The sequence below is a fragment of the Mus caroli genome, unplaced genomic scaffold (genome assembly GCF_978045245.1).
Source record: "Mus caroli unplaced genomic scaffold, Mus_caroli_1 scaffold_4, whole genome shotgun sequence".
NCBI lineage: Eukaryota > Metazoa > Chordata > Mammalia > Rodentia > Muridae > Mus > Mus caroli.
In genome coordinates, this window is record NW_028227259.1 from 125,037,100 (window position 1) to 125,045,536 (window position 8,437).

General features: G+C 49.9%; 1 pseudogene across 1 annotated transcript; it reads right to left on the minus strand.

Moving 5' to 3' along the window:
• Positions 1-236: 236 nt before the first annotated feature.
• Positions 237-7,989, minus strand: LOC147005348 (inactive 2'-5' oligoadenylate synthetase 1C-like; annotated as a pseudogene). The gene is made up of 7 exons (XR_015046879.1): positions 7,981-7,989; positions 6,568-6,856; positions 4,507-4,729; positions 2,389-2,621; positions 1,708-1,861; positions 482-508; positions 237-333 (listed from the first exon to the last, which is right to left on the minus strand). The product of XR_015046879.1 is annotated as an inactive 2'-5' oligoadenylate synthetase 1C-like (transcript).
• Positions 7,990-8,437: the final 448 nt, after the last annotated feature.

The following is an 8,437-nucleotide window of genomic DNA, read 5'->3' on the forward strand; positions in this document are numbered from 1 at the left end:
TCACATTCATGGCTTTCTGTGGTTTATTATTGATCAGACACTGGACAGAACCAGCCAGGTGGACAGGTGTAATTCAAGCTTGTGTTCTCCCTTCCCCTTCTGAATCTCTCCTCTCCCAGAGAACACTGTCAGAGGACGAGGCAGATGAAGCAGGCTGTGAGGAAAGCTGCCTGTGATGGGACTGGATGCAGGGGTGTGCAGGCAGTGGTCAGAGCCTGGAGTCTGACCACGGGTCCGATCCTCCCTCAGTGGGGCTTTGGGTAGCTTCCTGTCCTTTCTGGGTCAAGGGCTTACAGGAAACGAGTAACAACCCCAAGAGTAATTCTTTTTCACCTGAGGAGGAACGGAAGGCAGGGTGTGGTTAGAACCTCTGTCCCACACTGCAGTATTAAGGCTGGAGGATGGCAAGTTCCAGGCCAGCCTGGGCTACACAGCAGAAACACACATCAAAAGAAACAAAGACCAAAGGAAAATATCTAACCTGTTGTTTTAGCCCAGGAGCTTCCATCTGGAATGGAAACATATAGTCACGTCAATAGTCCACCTTCCCACATGGAAGGGTTATAAATGATCTCTGAGGTGGGCACTTTTTATTGGCCACCTAGAGCTCCTCGGTAGAAGGGATGGTACAAACCAGCTTGGGAAGTTAGTCATCAGGACCTTTTCATGGCTGAGCTGTTGAGGGTACATATAGCCCCACCTGAGGTGCCTTCACTCAGTGACAGGTCGGTCAAATGCCAAACAGGGCATAGACACTTGTCTGCTGTGGGTCAGTACTAAAAGCCACTGCAGCCTAACCCGCCCTCCCCATTCCCAATCACCATCCCCACACCCATCAAACTCCCATCCTGCCCTAGGGTATGGGTCCAGCATCCCTGCAGCCATGCTAAACTCCATCTGGAGGGCACACATGGAACCACTGGGTCCCTAGCATCAGGCAGGCCCTGCCCCAGGAGGGGAGAGGTCCAAGTGCAGATCCCTTTCTTTGTGCCTCTGTGGCCATGACACAGCCCTGCTGAGACCCATTGGCCACATGACAAGGAGACAGGCAGGACAGGCTGCTCCATGGACCTGATGGTGGCTTCAGAGTCCACGGGATCCCAGCCCTGTCAATCACTCACTAGCTGAGTGTCCCTGAACCAGGGGCTTCAGCTCTCTTATCCTACAGTCTGTCTGTCCCTTCTGGTCTCTCTGTATGTGTGTATGTGTGTGTTTCTGCATCCACATGTGTACTTGCATGTGCACATAGGCGTGTGCATTTGTTAGAGTTAGTGTGCGTGACTCTGTGTGTGAAAGCATGTGAGTAAGAGAATGTGTGTTAGTGTTTTGTGTGTGTAACTGTATGAGCTTGCAAGAATGTGTGCTTGAATGCATATGTGTGCACACATGTCTACCTACATAGCAGAAGAGAGAAGAAAGTCAGAGGAAATATTGGAGCATTGCTCTCTCTTTCTACCATATAGATTCTAGGGATCAAAGCCAGGTCCACTTTGTTGGCAGGGCCTTTACCCACTGAGCCATGTGGCCAGCCCATGATATCTTTGAAGGGCACTACAATGCCTGTCAAACAAAGCAAGCAGCTGGACCCCACAGGAGTGTGGAGACCTTTAGCAAAAGACCACGTCCCAGTGAGAATATTCTCCAAATAGATGGGGTGACCGAAGCTGTGTGCAAGGGGACAGGAATGATGATAACACAGGTTCTCACCGGCACTACCCAGGATCTCACTTGGGAACCATCCATGTCCCTAAAGCATGGGTAATCCAGCCAGGCTTTTGCCACGGATGCCATAAAATCCCAGCCCATGGTCGTACAACCAGCTATGTTCCTTGTTGGGTCAGCCGGGTCCAGGATGATTGGTCTGCAGAACAACATTCAGAGATGAACTGACGAACTGGACAGTGCTCCAAGTCTTACTGCGCATGGGTAGAGGAGGAACCCAGAAGAGAACCCCTACCAAAGTTTGGCCAGAGACCCTGCCCCACAGCATACAGCAGTCCTGGGGGTATCTTTGGGGATGACCTAGGTGGGCTGGGGTTGAATCCTCTACCCTTTATTCGCTGTGTGACCTGGGACCCCATCTCTGGTCTTTGGTGCATCACAGCCTAATGACCCTGTCACTCTTGGAAAATCTCAGTCCCCACTCCATGTCCTCCCTCTTCCTTTGCTGCTTGGTCTGGACAATGTCAGAGCCTTGGTCTCCTCATCTGCAGACAGGAGAGCCCACCCCTGCCCACCAGGGCTCTAGGGCTTCATCTCAACCAGGTGACATCAGGACAGTCTCGAATACAGGAGATGCTGCATTGACACGGAGTTCCCACCTCCCCCCTTTTCACTGGATTGCAGCCTGACAGCCACGGGGAGCAAAGCCATGTGGGGACAAGCTACCTGTCCTTTTGGAGCTGTGTGTACAGGTAGTCAGAGACCTCTTTGTGTCGAAAGTCATAATATACTGTCCAGTAGATTATAAGATACTCGTACTTGGTGATCAGTTTCAAGACGGTCCGGAAGCCCCGGGCTATGTTGAAATCAGCATCTCTACTCCCCTGTTCCCAGGCATAGACTGTGAGCAGCTCCAGGGCGTACCGTGGGGGTACAGGCTTCCCCAGCTGCTCCATACACTGAGAAGAGAAAGGCAATGAGAAAACACGGGGCTCTCAGCTCTGGTGTTGAGGGAGACACTTCTCACAGGCTCAATTCAGCTGCCACCTGATGATGTCATGACCGGGTTATTGTCACACAGCCACACCTAGTCACTTCGTCTCAGGCTTCTCCTATGCTACAGCTAAGAGTTGAGTGGCTGAGGTGAACACCTTGTGCTCCATACTCACTAACAGGCCCAGAAGGAATCAGGACACCATGAGTGACAGCCAGGAGCGAGGGTAGGGGCGGGACATAAGGAGTACTCACTGTGGAAGTTCTTTCATGGTCTCTGTAGTAACTGGGAAGATGTCTCAGTGGATAAGGTGCCCCGACCCCGTACAACCTTGCAAAGTGTAGGTAAGAGCCTAAACATGGGCCAAGCCAATGAGGAAACCAACTCATCATCTCAGCATCAGGTGATGGAGTTGGGGCTTCCAGGGGCTTCTGGACTGTCCAGAACTGCTGATCCAGCACACTGTGTGTCCTGTGTGAGACTCTGACTGAGTTTACAAGGTGGGGAGTGACTGAGGACCTGCCCTCACACTCTGGCCCTCACATTCTTATGCACATACAAGCACACACAAAGACATGTGTTCCCACGAACAGGCACACATATACAAATGCCACAAACACAGTAGAGAAACCCTGAAAATAATGAGAAGTCACAAGTTTAGAGAAATAGTAGCTTGAAATGGCAAGTAGTAAATACCAGAGAGAAGGACAGGAAATATGGCCAAATAAAGATGCAGAAATCCAAAGACAGAGATGAAGCAGCAACCAGAAAACAGTGAAATAGATGTGGCTGAAGAGAGAGTTAGATGACTCTCTCCAGTGTGACCAGTAAGTCCCATGAAAATTGCAGGATTGGAGGGGTCATGGGAAGCAGCTGAGGCCTGGCACTGAGAGAGGCCAGGAGAAGCCATTGGTGAAAGTGCAGCCTCAAGGCAGTGAAGACCCCAAGATACCAGACTCGCCCTGAGCAGGACACGACTGTCAGGAACAGAGCAATGTGAGAACAGAGCTGGCCTGAGCCTGAGACCTGCTGTGTGTGCTGTGGATGGCAGAGCCAGAGAAGCTCAGAGAACTGAGTCCCAGATATCAGATACTGAGCCTTTTGCTCTGCTGGTCTTTGGTTGTGTTTTAATCTGACTGTGACAGTGACCTAATTCTTCCCTTTTGGAATAAGAAAGCATTTAGTTTGTGCTCTTAATTTTATGTGAGCCCACAGTTAAGAGACTAATCTAGAGTCTGGAATTTTAAATAAGTTTGAGATTTTTAAAGCTATGTTGTATTTTATGATGTGATACTGACACGAGATCTTAGGGAAAATCAAGAAAGGAAAGGTTATGGTTCAGTAGAGGTGTGTGTGTGTGTGTGTGTGTGTGTGTGTGTGTGTGTGTGTGTGTGAGCATCAACCTGAGGATGGGTACTTTGTGAAATGAGTTTTTGTCAACGACACATAAGCTAGTGTCATCAAGCAGGGGATACCCTTAAGACAATGCCTTATCCAGTCTGGTTTAGGGCTGTCTGTGGGGACATGTTCGTGGTCAGTGATGAATGTGGTTGGTGCCATGCCTGGGTGTGTGCGCTCTGTAATAAAGCAATCTGAGTGAGCCATGGAGATGAAGCCAGTGAGCAGAATTCCTCCATGGTTTCTGCTGCAGTTACTGTCCTGACTTCCCTCAATGATGCCCTGTGACTGAGATGTGTAACCAAGTGAGACCTTTCTTTCCCAAGGCGCTCTTGGTCATGTGATAAAGCTATCATGTCCATAGACAGCAAAAACCGGAATAGACGTTATCCCTGTCTGGCATCTACACTCTGTACACACAGGGCCCATAGGGACTGGGCCAGATACCTTACCAGTTGATGCCAGTACTTGACCAGACAGATGAGGTTCCTCAACTTGGGGGGGGACGATATCTCAGCAAGTTTTTCTGGAGCTCCGTGAAGCTCAGGGCGAAATCACCATTCCAGTCCGAATCAACAACATCCTCCAGGTCCGGGGTGGTGCACTCATGGATGAGTTCGGAGTAGATTTCATTGTAGAGTTTAATGTCAAGTTGCTTGTTTTTTCTCGGTTCATCTATAAAGGAAGTTTCGCTCATGTATAGGCTCAACCCTCCTCTGAGGAGCCTCCTTCTCTCTAGAGTGAGAATCACTATCTATGGGGTTCAGTGAACAGAGCAGAGGTTGTCCACAGCAAGCATATCTCCTCATCTAGCCATGGCCTCACCACACCTCAGAGCTGGGTACAGGTATCCCTAGGCTAGCCCCCCCCCCCTTTTTTTTTAGTGTCGCTACTTCCTCACTGGAAAGCTGCCACAGGCTGGGGAAGTCTATGAGCAAAACAGGCTTCTGCAGGAGCCACCCTCCCAGCTCATTTCTGGGTCACTCCCTCTGAGCCCCCTCCACTGAGCAGGGTTCTAAGCCTCTTGCAGCTTCCCACAGCAGGCTGCCCTGGTTCTACTCCCAGGCTGGCCCTCTCAGTCCCTGCTGCCTGAGACTCTGGACTGTTTCCATGGCTCTCCTAAGCCAAGGGCGTGTCTCTAAGTTGTAGCAGCAGTTCACACAGTGGCCAGCAGGGGGTGTTGTGCTTCCCCCAAATGAAAAGCCTCAAGTATTCTCTAACTGCCCCAAGCCCATACTGGTCTTTCATGGCTGTTCATGGTTTTCTTTGGGTAGATTGGGCAATTTGTAATTTTGAAGACACACTGTGTGAAAGGCCTACTGTGAGATCTTCATGTAGAGGAGCCTTTAATGTGTAATGGTATAACAAGTGTGTGCATGTATGAGGTTGGGTGGCACTGGCTGGGTGTATGGATTTCTTAAGTGTGACAGAGTTTCCCTGAGAATTTCTCCATTAGTCACAAACACTCCCACAGGCCTCTCTCTGCACAGGTTTGAGGGTTCCCATTCTTCTTGGGAGAAGATTCATGAGTTATTAATTTTCAGGGAGTTCTATGCTGTCTCGTGCTTAGAAAGACCAAATCCATAGTCTGTCAGGAATAGCACTGGTATACCAAGGAGGGTATCTAAGATGCCCCCATCCCATAACTGAGCCAGCATCCCACTTAACATCCTTCTGTGATGGATTCTCGCTCCCAAAATTCTAATACCCTTCCTCCACAGATTGCCTTTAAGGAAATACTCTGGATGGATTGTTTTCAGTTCAGGAATAGAAGGTATGGGCTGGCAGATGGTTCAGTAATACACTTGTCTCATAAGCATGAGGACCCATGTCAGACTCCCAGGACTCAGGGAAAAAAAACAGGGAGTGGTGGGGGTAGGATTGTAACCACAGGGCTGGGGAGGTGGAGACTCGAGGGTCCCTGTGGCTTTTTGCCCAGACAGTCAACCTTAGTTGGTGAATTCTGAACCAGGGAGAGATTAGGTCTCAAAAGAATGGATGGCTCCTGAGGTGTATAACCTCCATCCAGATCAAACTCAGACACAATGTATCAACATGCAACACCCCCATGCACGAGGGAATCCATGAGCAACAGAAAGATAAAGGGAGAAAGACACAGAGAGAGAGGGAGAGGGAGAGGGAGAGGGAGAGGGAGAGGGAGAGGGAGAGGGAGAGGGAGAGGGAGAGGGAGAGGGAGAGAGAGAGAGAGAGAGAGAGAGGAAGAAGGAGGAGGAGGAGGAGGGAGAGAAGGAGAAGGAAAGGGAGAGAGGAGAGGAAGGGAGAGACAGGAGGGTTTGGGGAAAAGGAGAGGGGGGAGGGGAAAGGAGAGAGGGAGGAAGAGAGAGACAGGGGGGAGGCAGGGGGGGGAAGGAAAAGAAGAAGCAGGGGGCAGGGAGAGGGAAGTAGACAGAGACAGAGAGAGACTGGCAGGCAGACAGACAGACAGACAGACAGCAGGCAGGATGAAGTCAGGTGGAAAGGCCAAGCTGAGGCCCTAAGGCTTTCTGACTTACCCAGGACTTTACGGACTAGCCACGCTCTACATTCCACCTCCTGCTGCAGCTCAGGGGAGCTCAGCTTGAAGCTCAGAAACAGGGGGCTGGGCTCCTCTGGATTCTGAACTTCATAATGCAATTGAAACTTTTTCTCCCCTGGTAGTTTGCACAGCTGTTTCTTAATTTCCTTCAGGAACTCTCCCTGACACTTATACACTGCTTTATAACAATTGAGACCTTTTAAAAAGACTGTGATGTTGACTTCTGTTGTGTCCTTAATGTCTGTGTCACTGTCAAAGGAGCCACTCTGAAAGACAATGATGAGAAAAATTGGCAAGGGAGTATGGGAGCCGCCCTATCGGTCCAGAAGTTGAAAAGTCTAGGAGCCCAACAACCAGGATAAAGGATGTAGAGAAAGCTGGCATATGTGCAGGGGAATACTAGTCAGCCCTGAAAAGTGAAAGGGGAATCTATGTTAAAAACAAACAAACAAACAAAAGCCAAAAGCCAATAAGGTTCTAGATTGCCTCATCTTTTGGGAATAAGTCAGACTCAGAATGTCAAACAACTGTGTTCGTCCACGGAGGCTAGATTTAAATACATGGGCATGGGCATGGGCATGGGATTGAAGGTAATTATGTGTGTAACTAGGGGGAGATAAACCCTGAGCTGCCTTAATCCTGGTAAACCTGCTGATGCAGGGGCATCATAGGGACCTAGGAGGGGCACAGTGAGACTAGAGATTGTCCTGGGCAGGTCTCGGGTCACCTGACAGTTCCTGAGGCTGCATCTGAGCTGGAGATGTGGAAGGAGGCTTGGGTCTGGGAGACAGAGCCTGCTTCTGCATCTCAGGTGTGGCTGAATTCCTTCCAGGGAATGGGGGATGTGGGCAATTTGTATCCCTTCTCCTAAGGTCCCAAGGATTAACAGAAAAACAGTCCTACCACAGGTCACTCTGGGAAACAATGCAGATCAATGGACGTCCCTACTGAGCCCAGAGAGAGGGTTGCTTACCTTAAAAATCACACAGAAAAGGATTCATCTGCAGGGACAAGGCCTTCTGTAAGCTGCACAAGCTCTCCCCTCCCCTCAGTCTCCCCAGCAATACAACCCAGGCCAGAAGCAGTTAGAGCAGAAGTGCACACAGCAAGCACTAGGGAACAGCTGGGTATTTGTGTGAGAGTCCATGAGATGTGTAACCTCAACAAGCCCAGATGGGGTGATCTGCTGCACACGGGCACAGCTCAACTCCCCAAGTTGTGTAGCTAGGAGAATCCTTATGCACAGTAAGAGGTTATGATGGATCCTGCAGGGCTACCTAAAGCCCTGACACACACAGCTCTCTACAACACTTTGACAGGACTTCAAGACTGACCGGTGGCCTCTGGCCACTGTTGCTCTGAAAGAGGAAGGTCAGCGAGGGTTACTGACAGAGCCCATGCTGAGGTTCAGGGCCACCTCTCCCCACTGAAAGGGATCCTGGGACACTGGGCACACACCCCAGCTCTACTCCTCCCTCCTCCCCAGTAGCTGACACCCAGGGAAGCTGCACAAAGCTCCAAAAGAACTATTGAACAGTATCCTTTTCAAGCATAAGAACTGAATCCTGCTGGTCAAACACCGGTACCTCTGAATGAGGCTGCTAGAGTGGGTCCTGCCTGCAGCCTAAGACTAGTTTGTCTTTCTTAGTAGCCATTTTCTTCTCTTTCTGGGAAGCACCTGCCTTGTGTTTTGTCTGTGGTTTTCTCTTGGGAGCTGTCTTCTTATTGATTCATTGTTGCTCTTTACATACTGTGAATGTTGATCTTTAATTACTCTCAATAACGTAAATGTGTTCTCTTTGTCTTTGGATTGAGCTTCTGCTGTCTTTAAGTGCTCTCAGTAACCA